This window comes from Triticum urartu, chromosome 4A (assembly GCF_056163025.1).
Source record: "Triticum urartu cultivar PI428250 chromosome 4A, HENAU_Tu73, whole genome shotgun sequence".
NCBI classification, from domain to species: Eukaryota; Viridiplantae; Streptophyta; class Magnoliopsida; order Poales; family Poaceae; genus Triticum; species Triticum urartu.
Window position 1 is genome coordinate 186,032,619 of NC_141876.1, and position 14,717 is coordinate 186,047,335.

Below are 14,717 nucleotides of genomic sequence, written 5' to 3' on the forward strand. Positions count from 1 at the left end.
TAGGATCACTTCTTGATCACTTCTAGTTCATGATCGTGCTTTGCCTTCTCTTCTCACTCTCTTTTGCGTATGATAGCCACCATATATGCTAGTGCTTGCTGCAGCTCCACCTCATACCTTTTCCCTACCCATATGGTCCCCGTGACTCACAGATTACTTCTGTCGGGGATATACCCCGTGGCGTAAACCGGACAGAAGTATAACCCGGTCGGACTAGGCGTTTCGTTGGTAAACCGCCAGAGGATTGGCGGTTTACGTGTCTGGCGGTTTACGTGTCTGGCGGTTCACTGGTATGACGATTCACGAGCCCGAAGATTCATTGGTGACCCGACGCGTATTCCAGATGCATGACAAGGCCCAAGGACCAGCAGGCCGATTTAGGTTAATGGTGGGCCGGTTTAAGAGGAAAGGCATGAGGAACATTTATCTTACAAGGAGCTAAGACCTGGACTTGTATCCGGTTTGTATTAGAGATAGACTAGTCCTAATCCTAATAGGACTCTACATGTAACCCGCCCCTCCAACATATAAAAGGAGGGGCAGGGCTCCCCAAAAAGGGGACAAGATTCACAAGTTCCACAAGTTGGATAAGTTAGGTTTAGACAATAGCTCTCGAGATAGAGCACTCTTGTAACCGTGATCATCATCATCAATATCAATGAAGCAGGATGTAGGCTTTTACCTCCACCGTGAGGGGCCGAACCTGGGTAAAACATCGCGTCTCTCATCCCGCTCAACCCCTCTCAAGCTACCACATAGATGCGTTGGCCTCGCGACTAAGTCATGACACTAAGGACATCTGCCGTGACAATTCCACGACAGTTGGCGCCCACCGTGAGGCCTGTGCACGGTGGTGTTGAGTTCTTGGAGGGATCTTTTTTAGGGTTCGAGAAGTTTGCAAATTTCCGCATAAAGAAAGCCGGTTTGAACAGCGCGAGCAAGGTTGAGGTGAGAGTTTGGGTTATGCGTCTGTACGCTGCCGCGAGTCGCCAAGATAATGGAAGTTTTCATTGCAGATTCGACCCAAAAGCCGCTACTCGTATCCAAGTCGTCGAATCCAAGATGGATACAAAGCCAGACTGGCCGTTGCTGTCCATGTATGTTTTGTAAGGCAGAGGCAGCAAGAATTTTTCGAGTAGTAATACAACAGCCCAAATACTATTACTTCAAAGTCTTCAACTAGTACTGGACACATCAAGCTACAGTGTTCAGTACCTACTACAACGGTGGCAGACGCACATCCCTCAAAACCTGCAAAAGAGAGGTCCACAAGTGCTCCTCATCGATCTGCGTTAAAAGCCAACAAACAAACAGAGGACGGCGGTCGGTACAAGTCCCCAGTGCTTGAGGCTGGCTTTTGCAGTGGCTATGACCCGGAATACACGGACATGGAATTAGTAAAACTGATCATGATTTGGAAAAGGGAAACCGGATATGGATTGGACTCCGATTCCGCCGGCTCGCGTCGTCACTATGGTCCGCCTCCGCTGGCCTGCCTCTGCTGTGGATGGCAATCTTCGAGTCGCCTGTGTCGCGCTGCATCTAGAGCCGCCAGGGCGCATCGCCATCGGCCGTCCTTCGCCTCCATTATACCGGGTGTTTTTGTTGTCTCAGCAGCCTCGTCTTCAAACTGCCGTTCCGGACCGCCAGCCGCCTTTTTTCTTTTGCTGAGGCGTCCATCTTGAGCCGTTCGCGCCGCCCTCCTGGTCTTGTTTTGGTCTTCTCCAGCTCATCCCGCTTGTGGCCCGGTCATCCTGCCAGCTTGCCTTAACTCCCCTTCGCCTTTGCCGCTGAGCCATCCTTCCCTCTGCTCTCGAGCGCCTGACGCTGCCTGGATGAGAGGGGAAGTGGGGAGTGTTGAAACTGCCTGGCCGGACGCCGTTCAGGACTCCAAGGACTTACTACTACTGCATGGCTCCAAGGACTTACTGCTAGTGCTAATTGAAAAGAACAATGGCACAATTTCCAAGGATCATCATCCATCACGTGAAAGACAAAGACTAGTCAAAGTGATGAATCAATTTCTCCATTACTGCTGCACAGCAACGACGACGCTAAACTTGTTATGGTCAGACGCCGTTCCTGCATCCATCTACACGACAGTGTCCGATGAACGCATGAAGGACCCGACAGTTTGTAGTCCAACATATGTCGATGCTGGAGGCCGTGCAAGCATCTATACCATGCCAGGCTACCAGAAAATTCATCCAACTCCAGCATCCTTGTTTATTTGGTAAAAATACCAGATGCTATTTACCTTATTTATTTTTTAGCACATATTAATTCATCCGGAAAAAAACTACTTTGCCCTGCTATATTTTATATGTAGGAGAATTATCTATTACAAAGTGGTATTACACCACGGAGATGGAGGCATTCCAACACCATTCGACACAGCTGGTCGTCCTTACTCACGGATTTCCCCACCGTATTACAATGCTGCGTTCGACTCAACTGTCTGCACCCGCGGCCGACTCACCCGTGAGTGATTTCAGTTTCACCTAGTGATCATTAACTTCATGGCGGATTATTTCTGGCCTAAACACGTCAGGTGATATCCATCTAAAATATATTTTATTAGCACATATTATTTTTGTCAAAGAGCAGTTTATCTTTACCTTGGTCTGCAATATTGCTTATGTAGGACAATTGTTCATCGCAAAAGCTATGGCCGTGTCATGGATGTATAGCTCGCACCTTCATTATAATGCGCTAGCATCTGACCACACCATCAAGCTCGGTGAATGAACGTGAGCAAGTCGCCGTCCATGTGGCCCGGTTTACATCAGCTTGCCGGGACCGCAACCGCGATTAGCTCGCCCATCTGTGCCAGTTTATGACACCGGTGCCGATTTTCCCCATCCGCACCGGTTTACAATGTCGCGGCCGACTCATCTATCCAAGTCACCTCTGATGTTGCGGCCGTTTTTACTGTCCGTCTCTCGCGGCCTGATCTACATCAACACACCGGGCCGCACCTGTCTGCATGAGCTGTTTATTGGGTATGAGCAAGTCACAGCTTGGGTAGCCCGGTTTTCTTTCAAATTGGAGGCAAATTGTCATCAACCGCCGTCTGCACTGGATGGCTCAATGGGCAGGCGCACAAGTCGCCACCACTACAGTTTGGTTAACTTCAAATCTCCAGTCGGAAGGAACCATTGGCCGAGTTGCGGACACGGCTCATACGGGATAATTTCTAACCCGCCGCAGTCACCTCAACCTTTTGTGGATTCACATCGTGCTATCAACACCAATGATAATACAAGTTATGCCGGTTTATATCACGGTCAAATATGGAGAATCTCAAGCCAACTCTCCGAGTCACCTTGAGACTCGGGGGCTACAATGATATGACTCAGTAAAGGTTGCCGGTTTTTCAGTGAAGTCAAGAACCCCAGGACGCTGGAGGGAAAGATAACCCGGTCCTGGAGGCTACTACCATATGGATGAAAATTTAAGGGCCGTCGAAAAATTTCCGGTTCAAAATGAAGAATGCCGGTTTAATATCCGGTTCAAGGGAAATCTGTTCTCCTATGAAGCTCTGAAGCTCTCAAATCCGGTTTAAAAATGTCCGGTTCAAAAAGGAATTAACTTCTCGCAAGTTCGAGTTGAAAGGCCGTCAGAAAATTTCCGGCTGAAAATGAAGATTCTGGTTTGCAATCCGGTTTAAGGAAAATTTGTTCTCCCACAAAGCTTTGAAGCTCTCAATATGCGGTTCAAAATCCCGGTTCAAGAAGAATTTATCTCTTGCAAAAAGTTAAAGGTTGCCGAAGAGGACCCGCTGCCATGATGCGCGGTTCAAACATGGGTATCCTGCCTTATTGGCTTATCATATTATTGATCACTTGGGGGCTTGGTCATGTCTGAACCATAGTCACACCTCTTGATCGGCTCAATGCCACAACATCACTTGGGGGCTTGGTCATGTCCGAACCAATGCAACACCTTTTGATAGGCGAAAGCCACCAGATCACTTGGGGACTTGGTCACGTCTGAACCAGTCACGCCTCTTGATCGGCCTAAGGCCACAACATCACTTGGGGGCTTTGGTCGAACCCGAACCATCGTCACCCCTCTTGATCGGCATAATGCCAATGCATCATTTGGGGACCTGGCTGACTTGAACTATAGCTACGCCTACTGGGGCTTGGTCGTGTCCGACCATGGTAATGCCACTTGATCATCCTAAACAACCTCTTTTTTGCAAATGGTTTTATCTTTGCCTTTGATTGACTCTTGGCTTTCTTTTGATAAATATTTCTTTTGTTGCGTTTTGAAAACCAACAAATTCTTAAACCATTTCGACTGTCAATTACAAATTGACGGAACACGGTCAAATCTTAATCCGGAGACTATCTGCCCGGTTTGATTTTCTGTTACCATCCTATTATGGAATAAACTGGTGTTTATCAACCCGGCTCGGCTTTCAACTACAAGTTGTTAGTACACGATCAAATTATAATCCGGAGACTATCAGCCGGACTGGTTTGACTACGAGTCGCCAGTATTATATATGGTTAAACTGGTGTTTATCACAACCCGGTACGGTTTTATCATAAACCGGCACAATATGAAAGGAGTTATCATTACTCAAGATTGGGGTTATCACTCTTACTACAAAAAGTTGGTAAACCAACGATGTGATTCAATGTCATAGGTATGATGTATTTCATATTTGATTATTCTTAAGTGCAACCTCGGTTATAAACCCAGGTTATATGTCGGGTATTATGACCCGTCCGGTGGTAAACCGCTAGGACACTTTAAACTTGTTGTATGCAGAAACAGGTTGAATAAAGCATGATTATAAATCACTGGCGTTTATTAAACCCGGCCTGGCTTTGGACTATAAGTCGCCAGTATGAGATAAGATAATATCCGGTGTTTGTTGACCCGGCCTGGCTTTCGACTATAAGTCGCCAATATATATTTGGATTGTGCCATTGGAATCATGCGCTCATAAATCATTGGATTATATTATTCAAATATTCAAATAGCCAACATGGCTGGATTTTTATGGTTATCAATAACCAATATTCTGATTGAGATTTTCAAAGTCGCTTCAGCGCACTGGATACTATTTTATCAATAGGTATGATTTATTCTACAAAAGAATAGTCCCAAGTCGCTGCAGGCTTACGACCCGGCACTTGGGGGCTATATTATTTCAGTTGAGATTTCAAGTTTCATGTCGCTGCAAGCATGCACCATGACACTTGGGGGCTACCAATTGCTCCTGTCAACAATTCAAGGTACACAGATTTTTCATCTATTATTAAAGGATCCACTGCTCAGTTGGTAAAGCACAAGGCTCTTAACCTTGTGGACGTGGGTTCAAGCCCCATGACGGGGGTTACATCATATGATGATTTCATTGAAGAATACATCGAGTCCCAGCTCAATATTATCTTATTAAGCCGGCCCTTGGGGGCTACATATTGCTGCTCAAGCTTACATGAGCATATTTGCAAAGTCCCTGCTCATTATTGCATACTGACCCGGCCCTTGGGGGCTACACTAGTTGAAAGTTTTTTATGAGAATAAGGCAATTTCAAAGTCCCAAGTTGCTGCAAGCATGACAACCCGGCACTTGGGGGCTACATATGTAGAATACTCAATTCTAACTATGATTGAGATGAACAAACCAGATTTTCTTCAAGGTTGAAACACTTATTGGAGCAAGTCTTAAGTTATCATTATTCTCCTCTTAAGACTTGGGGGCTACAGGTATTATGCATATAAAGGAGGAACATCTTCATTTTATCAGTTTTGAGCAAACCAGTTTGTAGGTGCCGATGTTACCGTGCAGTTGACGCAACCGAGCTCAAGGAGGAGCTCGATGAAGATCGTGTTCGTTATGTTGTTTCTGTTTCCAGTTGATCAGTAGTGGAGCCCAGTTGGGGCAATCGGGGATCTGTAGCATTAGGGGTGTTCTTCTTTTACTTTGGTTCCGTAGTCGGACCTTGTTTGTATCTGTATGATGTAATGCTTTATTCATGTATTGTGTGAAGTGGCGATTGTAAGCCAACTATGTATCTCTTTCCTTATTCAGTACATGGGTTGTGTGAAGATTACCCCTCTTGCGACATTGCCTTCAATGCGGGTATGCCTCTTAGTTCGTGCTCCGACACGTGGGAGATATAGCCGCATCGAGGGTGTTACACTAGCCCCCCTCTTCCTCCGCGCGCCGGACACGTCCGGCCCGCTCCACCGTCCAACCGCGCGCCGCCACGTGGGCAGGCCACGCCCACTTCCCCGTCCTTGCTGTCCAGCCCGCCGAGGCCCAGATCGGTCCCCCGAGGCCCAAGGTGACCGCCGCCCAGTCCCCGCGGCTCCGCCGTGCTCCGCCGTGCTCCGCCGCCCTCCTCCGCTCGCCGGCGCCTGCATCGCCGCCGCCCCTGCCGGAGCTCGCCGCCCCGCCGTGGCCTGCTTCCCGCCGGCGCCTGGTGCTCCTCGCTGCCGGCGCCCCACGCCATCCCGGCCGACCCGCGCCTGCACCTCCGTCTGTCGCCCTGCCTCCTCACGCTGGTGAGCCACCCCTCGCCGGAGTCAACGCCCCCCATCAAAACCTCAATCCGCGTGCGATCCAGATCTGAGTCAAACCCTAGAGGTTGACCCGTTTTCTCCCTAAGTCCCCAGTATTTTTAGCATTTTTCATCGCATCATAACTTTGCATCCGTGGCTCTGTTTTAGGCGTGTAGCATATCAAATTGTTCGTCTGGATGTGCACTTCATTTCATTCCATTGCACCATGTTCATTTGAGTTCATCTTGATGCCCTAAATGCTGTTGCAAGAGTTCTATGTAATGTTAGGTTCTGATTCTTATCAGATTATGGACATTTGTTATTTTTGCCATGTTTAATGTGTGCCTCCTATGAACTTGAGCCCTACATGTGTTTTTTCATATGCCATGTCATCTTTATAGGGGTGTATGCCATGTATTTTTGTGATCTTTGTGGTGACTAGCACAAGCATGCAAAGTAGCTCTCGTGATGTTGCTGATTTCAGGGACTTACAATTCTACTAAGTCATTTCCTTGATGATGTTTTTATGCCATGTATTCATGTTGCTACAGAGTGATCCATGCATCTTTTGAGCATGTTCAGTAAGGATGTTTTTGAGACATTGTTATGATGTATCCATCCATGTCTTTGTTTGCAATTATGGAGTGTCCTAGCATGATTCAATCTTGCTCTACTTTTGCTATAAAATGTTCCTTGCAGATTGTTTACATGTTGGTCAATTTTGCCAAGGTTGTTGTAGTTGATCCATGCATGCTATGAGTTTGTTCTTGCCATGTTTAGCTTCTATGCCATGTCTACTTGCTGGGTGTATGCTTATCTTGTCATGCAATGCCTTGTGGTGAGTGCATCGAGCTCATAAACATGCCTACGTAATTCTATTTTGCCATGTTCCAGTTTTCTGCTAAGTCTGAATCTGTTAACAAAACTTGCTATGTTTACATGGGTGCCATTGTATCTTCTAATCCCTTTTGGCTTATGGTCAGTAAGGGACTTTTTTTATATGCTTTGAGTAGCTTCATGCCATGCCTTGCTTTGCCATGATATGTTCCTGTAGCATGTTATTATCTTGCTCTAAACATTGCTTCATGATGTTAAATCCTGACATGTTATTTTCACTAAGTCTGTGAACCTGATATCTTTTGCAGTTTTGCCATGCTTGTTTGAACCTGCTACTGGGTGATTTAGCCGTAGCTCAGTGTTCATATTTTGTCAAGCATCTTTAGTGGATCACTGCCATGTGCTTTGTTGTTATGTGAGAGTGCAGTAGCTTGTTGTTCTTGATGCATTTAGATGGCCTCGTGCTGTTAATCGCAGCTTTGTGCCATTATTGTTTTGCTTGCCATTTGCAAACTGTGCATCCGATTCCTGTGATCTTTATATCGATTTCGACCGAAATCAACTAATCTTTACAGCGGCACTCTTGGTTTTCAAAGTTGAGGCCTGATTCAATCTTTTCCTTCCGGAGCACGCATATACATTGCATATGACATCCCGCATATCATGCCATGTTTTGCATCATGTTGCTTGCGCATTGCACTGTGATTGATTGTGTCTCCCTTTGCTTGTGTTCTTGCTTTGGGTAGAGCCGGGAGACGAGTACATGATCGAGGAACCCGTTGAGTACGCTTACGAGGATCAATCTTATGTCAACTCGGAGAACTTTGCAGGCAAGATGACCATACCCTCGAAATCACTTCTATCTTTGCTTGCTAGATGCTCGCTCTATTGCTATGCCTATGCTACGGTACCTACCACATGCTTTATCATGCCTCCCATATTGCCATGTCAAACCTCTAACCCACCTTGTCCTAGAAAACCGTTGTTTCGCTATGTTACCGCTTTGCTCAGCCCCTCTTATAGCGTTGCTAGTTGCAGGTGAAGATTGGAGTTTGTTCCTTGTTGGAACATGTTTATTGTTGGGATATCACTATTATATCTTGTCTACTCTAATGCATCTATACACTTGGTAAAGGGTGGAAGGCTCGGCCTTATCCCTGGTGTTTTGTTCCACTCTTGTCACCCTAGTTTCTGTCATACCGGTGTTATGTTCCTTGATTTTGCGTTCCTTACACGGTTGGGTTATAATGGGAACCCCTTGACAGTTCGCCTTGAATAAAACTCCTCTAGCAAGGCCCAACCTTGGTTTTACCATTCACCACCTAGCCTTTTTCCCTTGGGTTCCGCGGACTCAAGGGGCATCTTTATTTTAAACCCCCCCGGGCCAGTGCTCCTCTGAGTGTTGGTCCGAAACGGGTGGCCTGCGGGGCCACCTCGGGGCAAATCAATGGTTGGTTTTACTCGTAGCTTGACCTATCCGGCGTGCCCTGTGAACGAGATATGTGCGACTCCTATCGGGATTTGTCAGCACATCGGGCGGCTTTGCTGGTTTAGTTTGACCATTGTCGAGATGTCTTGTAGCCGGGATTCCGAGTCTGGTCGGGCCGTCCTCGGAGAAGGAATATCCTTCGTTGACCGTGAGTGCTTGTGATGGGCTAAGTTGGGACACCCCTACAGGGATTTGAACTTTTGAAAGCCGTGCCCGTGGTTATGGGCAGATGGGAATTTGTTAATGTCCGGTTGTAGTAAACTTGAAACTTAACTTAATTAAAATGGATCAACAGCGTGTGTGGCCGTGATGGTCTCTTTTCGGCGGAGTCCGGGAAGAGATCACGGTCTCGAGTTATGCTTGAACGTAAGTAGTCTTGGATCACTTCTTGATCATAGTTTGTCGACCGTGCCTTGCCTTCTCTTCTCGCTCTCATTTGCGTATGTTAGCCACCATATATGCTAGTGCTTGCTGCAACTCCACCTCATACCTTTCCCTACCTATAAACTTAAATAGTCTTGATCGTGAGGGTGTGAGATTGCTGAGTCCCCGTGACTCACAGATTACTTCCAAAACCAGATGCAGGGACCGATGATACCGTTCCAGGAGATGCGACTGAGCTCAAGTGGGAGTTCGATGAGGACTCAGGATGATATTACGTTTCCTTTCTGGACGATCAGTAGTGGAGCCCAGTTGGGGCGATCGGGGACATTATGCATTTGGGGTTGTCTTTATTTTGGTTCCATAGTCGTACCTTGAGTGTATCTGAATGATTGTAATGCTATAATTTATGTATTGTGTGAAGTGGCGATTGTAAGCCAACTATGTATCTCTTTTCTTATTCAGTACATGAAATGTGTAAAGATTACCCCTCTTGTGACATTGCCTACAATGCGGTTATGCCTCTAAGTCGTGCTCCGACACGTGGGAGATATAGCTGCATCGTGGGTGTTACTTTCAGCCGCCCCAATACTATCCGAAGAGTGTATGATGGTCGCAACCCGGCGAGTCCAATGATGCGCCGACTCATCCTATTGTTGTACACAATGCTCCAAATCGACAATTGTCATTGGCCGCTTACTATAAGTGCATCTAGTGCCACCCCTAGTGGTTTTGGAGTATTGGCGACAAACATGGTTGAGGGACTAATGTGTTTGTGAGAATTGCAGGATAACATAGGTAGAAGTCCCTCATTGATTCGGTTTTCCTACCAGAGATGTAACACCCCGGATACAACTTTCCATATTTGTAACTCCGACCCTTGCCTTTTCCGGAGATGTGTTGTGAGTTTTCCCTTTGTTTTTGGGTTTTGTCTTTGTTTTTCTTTTGTTCATGCCATGCATTTCATATCATGTCATCATGTGCATCGCATTTTCATACGTGTTCGTCTCATGCTTCCGAGCATCTTCCCCGTTGTCCATTTTGCAATCCGGCACTCCTACGTCCTCCGGCGCCACCTTTTGTCTCTTTTCGTGTGCAGGTGTTAAACATTCTCGGAATGGACCGAGATTTGCCAAGCGGCCATGGTACACCACCGGTAGACCGCCTGTCAAGTTTTGTGCCATTTGGAGTCCGTTTGACACTCCAACAGTTCACCGGGGAACCATAAAGGCCTTGTGTGTGTTGCAGCCCAACACCCCTATAAAGTGACCCAATAACCCATCCAAACCCCCTCCATCCTCTCGACCGTTCGATCACGATCGCGTGGTCGAAAACCGCACCTCATTTGGACAACCCTACCTCCCTCTACCTATATAAACACCCCCCTTCCATTTTTCGCGCAGTACAAACCCTAGCCCCTTCTCCACCGCACCGCCGGACACATCTGTCCGCGCCCGACATGTCCGCCGGCCACCTCACGCCGACCAACCAGGAGACGCCACGTCACCCCGCCGCCGCTCTCCACCAACCAGGAGACGCCACCTCGCTCGCGCCCGCGTCCTCTCCCTCCTTCCCGCAGCCAGGCCTGCTGCGGCCCGGGTCGGGCCCTCCCGGCCCGCGTGCCCGAGCCGGCCGCCTGCCGCCGCTCGCCCGCGTGCACCACCTCCGTGCCCGCTTTGCCGCCGACCTACATCCGCTCAGCGTCGCCGCACCCCGCCGGCCTTGGATCCCGCCGCGCCTCACCGGCCTCGGCTTCCGCGCCAGATCTCGCCGCCCCGACCCGCCGGCGCCTTCTCCGACCATTTTCTCCACCAACTCCGGCGAGATTCGGCCCTGCCTCGACTTCCGTGCCAAAGTCAACCCTAGATCCGGAGGGTAGAATTTCACTAAGTCGTTTCCATGCTATTATTTTTATGCCCTGTATTCATGTTTCTATAGTGAGATCCATGATTTATTTGAGTTGCTTTAGTAAGGATGATTTGGACATATGGTTGTGCTCTATCCATCCATGCATCTATTTGAAATTACAGAGTGCCCTAGCATGTCTTAATCTTGCTCTACTTTTGCTATAAAATGTTCCTGGCAGATTGTTTACGTGTTAATCAATTTTACCAAGGTTGTTGTAGTTGATCCATGCCTGATATGAACTTGTTCTTGCCATGGTTAGCTTCATGAACATGCCTTCTTGCTGTAGGTATGCTTAGCTTGTCATGCAATGCCTTGTGGTGAGTGAATCGAGCTCGCAAATATGCCTTCATAATTCTGTTTATGCCATGCTCAGTTTTCTTCTAAGTCTGAATCTATTAACGAAACTTGCTATGTTTACATGGGTGCCATAATATCTTTTGTGCCTTTTTGGCTCTTGATCAGTAAGGGACTTTTGTTCTATGCTTTGAGTAGATTCATGACATGCCTTGTTTTGCTATGATATGTTCCTGTATCATGTTGTTAGCTTGCTCTAAACATGTCTTCCTGATGTTAATTCCTAGCATGTTGTTATTTTCACTAAGTCTGTGATGCTGTTATCTTTTGCACTTTTGCCATGCTTGTTTGAACCCGCTCTTGTGTGATTTAGCCATAGCTCAGTGTTCATCTTTTGTCAAGCACCTTGAGTAGGTCACTGCCATGTGCTTTGTTGATATGTTGGAGTGCAGTAGCTTAGTTTCTTGTTGCATTCTAGTTGGCATCATGCTGTCAATCGCAGAATTGTGCCATTATTGTTTTGCTTGTCATTTGCAAACCGTGCATCCAATTCCGGTGATCTTTATAACGATTTTGACTGAAATCAACTCATCTTTCCAGCGGCGCACTTGGTTTGCCAATTCGTTGCCTTGATCAATCTTTTCCTTCCAAAGCACACATATGCATTGCATATCACATCTCGCATATCATGCCATGTTTTGCATCATGTTGTTTGTGCATTGCACCATGATTGATTGTTGGTCATTTTCTTGTGTTCTTGCTTTGGGTAGAGCCGGGAGACGATTTCGTGATTGAGGGACCCGTTGAGTACGCTTACGAGGATCAAGCTTTCGTCAACTCTGAGAACTTTGCAGGCAAGATGACCATACCCTCGAAATCACTTCTATCTTTGCTTGCTAGCTGCTCGCTCTTTTGCTATGTCGCGATACCTACCACTTGCTATATCATGCCTCCCATATTTCCATGTCAAGCCTCTAACCCCCCTTTCCTAGCAAACCATTGTTTGGCTATGTTACCGCTTTGCTCAGCCCCTCTTATAGCGTTGCTAGTTGCGGGTGAAGAAGAAGTTTGTTCCTTATTGGAACATGGATATTTGTTGGGATATCATTATTATATCTTGTTTACTTTAATGCATCTATATACTTGGTAAAGGGTGGAAGGCTCGGCCTTATGCCTGGTGTTTTGTTCCACTCTTGACGCCCTAGTTTCCGTCATACCGGTGTTATGTTCCTTGATTTTCCGTTCCTTACACAGTTGGGTTATAATGGGAACCCCTTGAAAGTTCTCCTTCAATAAAACTCCTCTAGCAAGGCCCAACCTTTGTTTTACCATTTGCCACCTAAGCCTTTTCCCCTTGGGTTCTGCAGACTCAAGGGTCATCTTTATTTTAAACCCCCGGGCCAGTGCTCCTCTGAGTGTTGGTCCAAACTGGGCGATGTTCGGCGCCCCCTGGGCAACCAGGGTTTATGCCAACCTGATGTCTTGCCCATCCTGTGTGCCCTGAGAATGATATAAGTACGACTCCTATCGGGATTTGTCGGCACATCAGGTGGCTTTGCTGGTCTTGTTTTACCATTGGCGAAATGTCTTATAACCGGGATTCCGAGACTGGTCGGGTCTTCCTGGGAGAAGGAATATCCTTCATTGACCGTGAGAGATTGTGATGGGCTAAGTTGGGACACCCCTGAAGGGTTTTGAACTTTAGAAAGACGTGCCCGCGGTTATGGGCAGATGGGAATTTGTTAATATCCGGTTGTAGAAAACCTGACACTTAACTTAATTTAAAATAAATCTACCGCGTGTGTAGCCGTGATGGTCTCTTTTCGGCGGAGTCCGGGAAGTGAACACGGTTATTGTGTTATGCTTGAATGTAAGTAGCTTTTAGGATCACTTCTTGATCATTTCTAGTTCACGACCGTGCTTTGCTTCTCTTCTCGCTCTCTTTTGCGTAAGTTAGCACTAGTGCTTGCTACAGCTCCACCTCACTACCCCCCTTTTCCTACCTATAAGCTTAAATAGTCTTGATCTCGCGGGTGCGAGATTGCTGATTCCCCGTGACTCATAGATATTTCCAAAGCAGTTGCAGGTGCCAATGATACCAGTGTAGGTGATGCAGCTGAGCTCAATTGGGAGCTCGATGAAGATCATGTTCGTTGTGTTGTTTCGTTTCCAGTTGATCAGTAATGGAGCCCAGTCGGGTCGATTGGGGATCTAGCATTTGGGGTTGTCTTTATTTATGTTGGTTCCTTAGTCAGACCTTGATTGTATTCTAGATGATGTAATGCTATATTTATGTATTGTGTGAAGTGGCGATTGTAAGCCAGCTCTTTATCCCTTTCTTATTCAGTACATGGGATGTGTAAAGATTACCCCTCTTGCGACATGCCTACTATGCGGTTATGCCTCTAAGTCATGCTCCGACACGTGGGAGATATAGCCGCATTGTGGGTGTTACAAGAGATGACCCCTAAAAATGTATGAAGACATTGGAGACAATGGTGGTTCGCGAATATATTCACGTTGAAGATAATGACATGTGAAGGCATTCACTTGAAGACTATGGAGTGCGAAGACATAGTTTCTTTCGTAGTTTCCTTTTCCTCTTTATTGAGTCATAGGAACCACTGAACTGTTAAGTGGGGTCCAAGTGAACAAAATCAGATGACTGATGTGATGCTCAGCCAAAATCCTATGTCTTCGAGCGAGGACAGTGAGAGAAAATCTTATCTAGAGTTAAATGAGTCGGGTTTGCTTGTAGCCCAAGCCAAGTTGCCGCGTATGTTTGAAATCCAACCATTGGACACGTGTCGGTTCCGCAGTGACGCAGGGTGATTTCGGACATATCATGTAGGGTTGCCTCCTGACTATAAATGGCCCACCCCCTACACCATAAATTGGTGTCTTCTCAGAGTTAGTGCACGACTTTTGTCGTTTGAGAGAAACCTACCTCCGAGGCCTTCGAGAGAGAGATCCTTGTGAGGACAAAGCCCAAAACACCAAGAGCCAAAGAGTGTTAGGCATCACTGAAGTCTTTCTGTCTGCATGACCTGAAGACTTGTTACACTTGGGGACAGTGCATCCTCTAGCCGGTTAGGCGTCATGTTCTGAGGATCCAAGAGTCATTATGGGTCGCCAGTGAATGGAGTCTGTGAAGGTTTCACTACAAGAAAAAGACACATCCGGGACATTTTGGTTCGAACGAAATTTTTTTCTGTCATACTTTTGACACTTCTATCATGATAATTGTGAAAAAAAAACCCAGTATCATCATAGATGTGGTGGG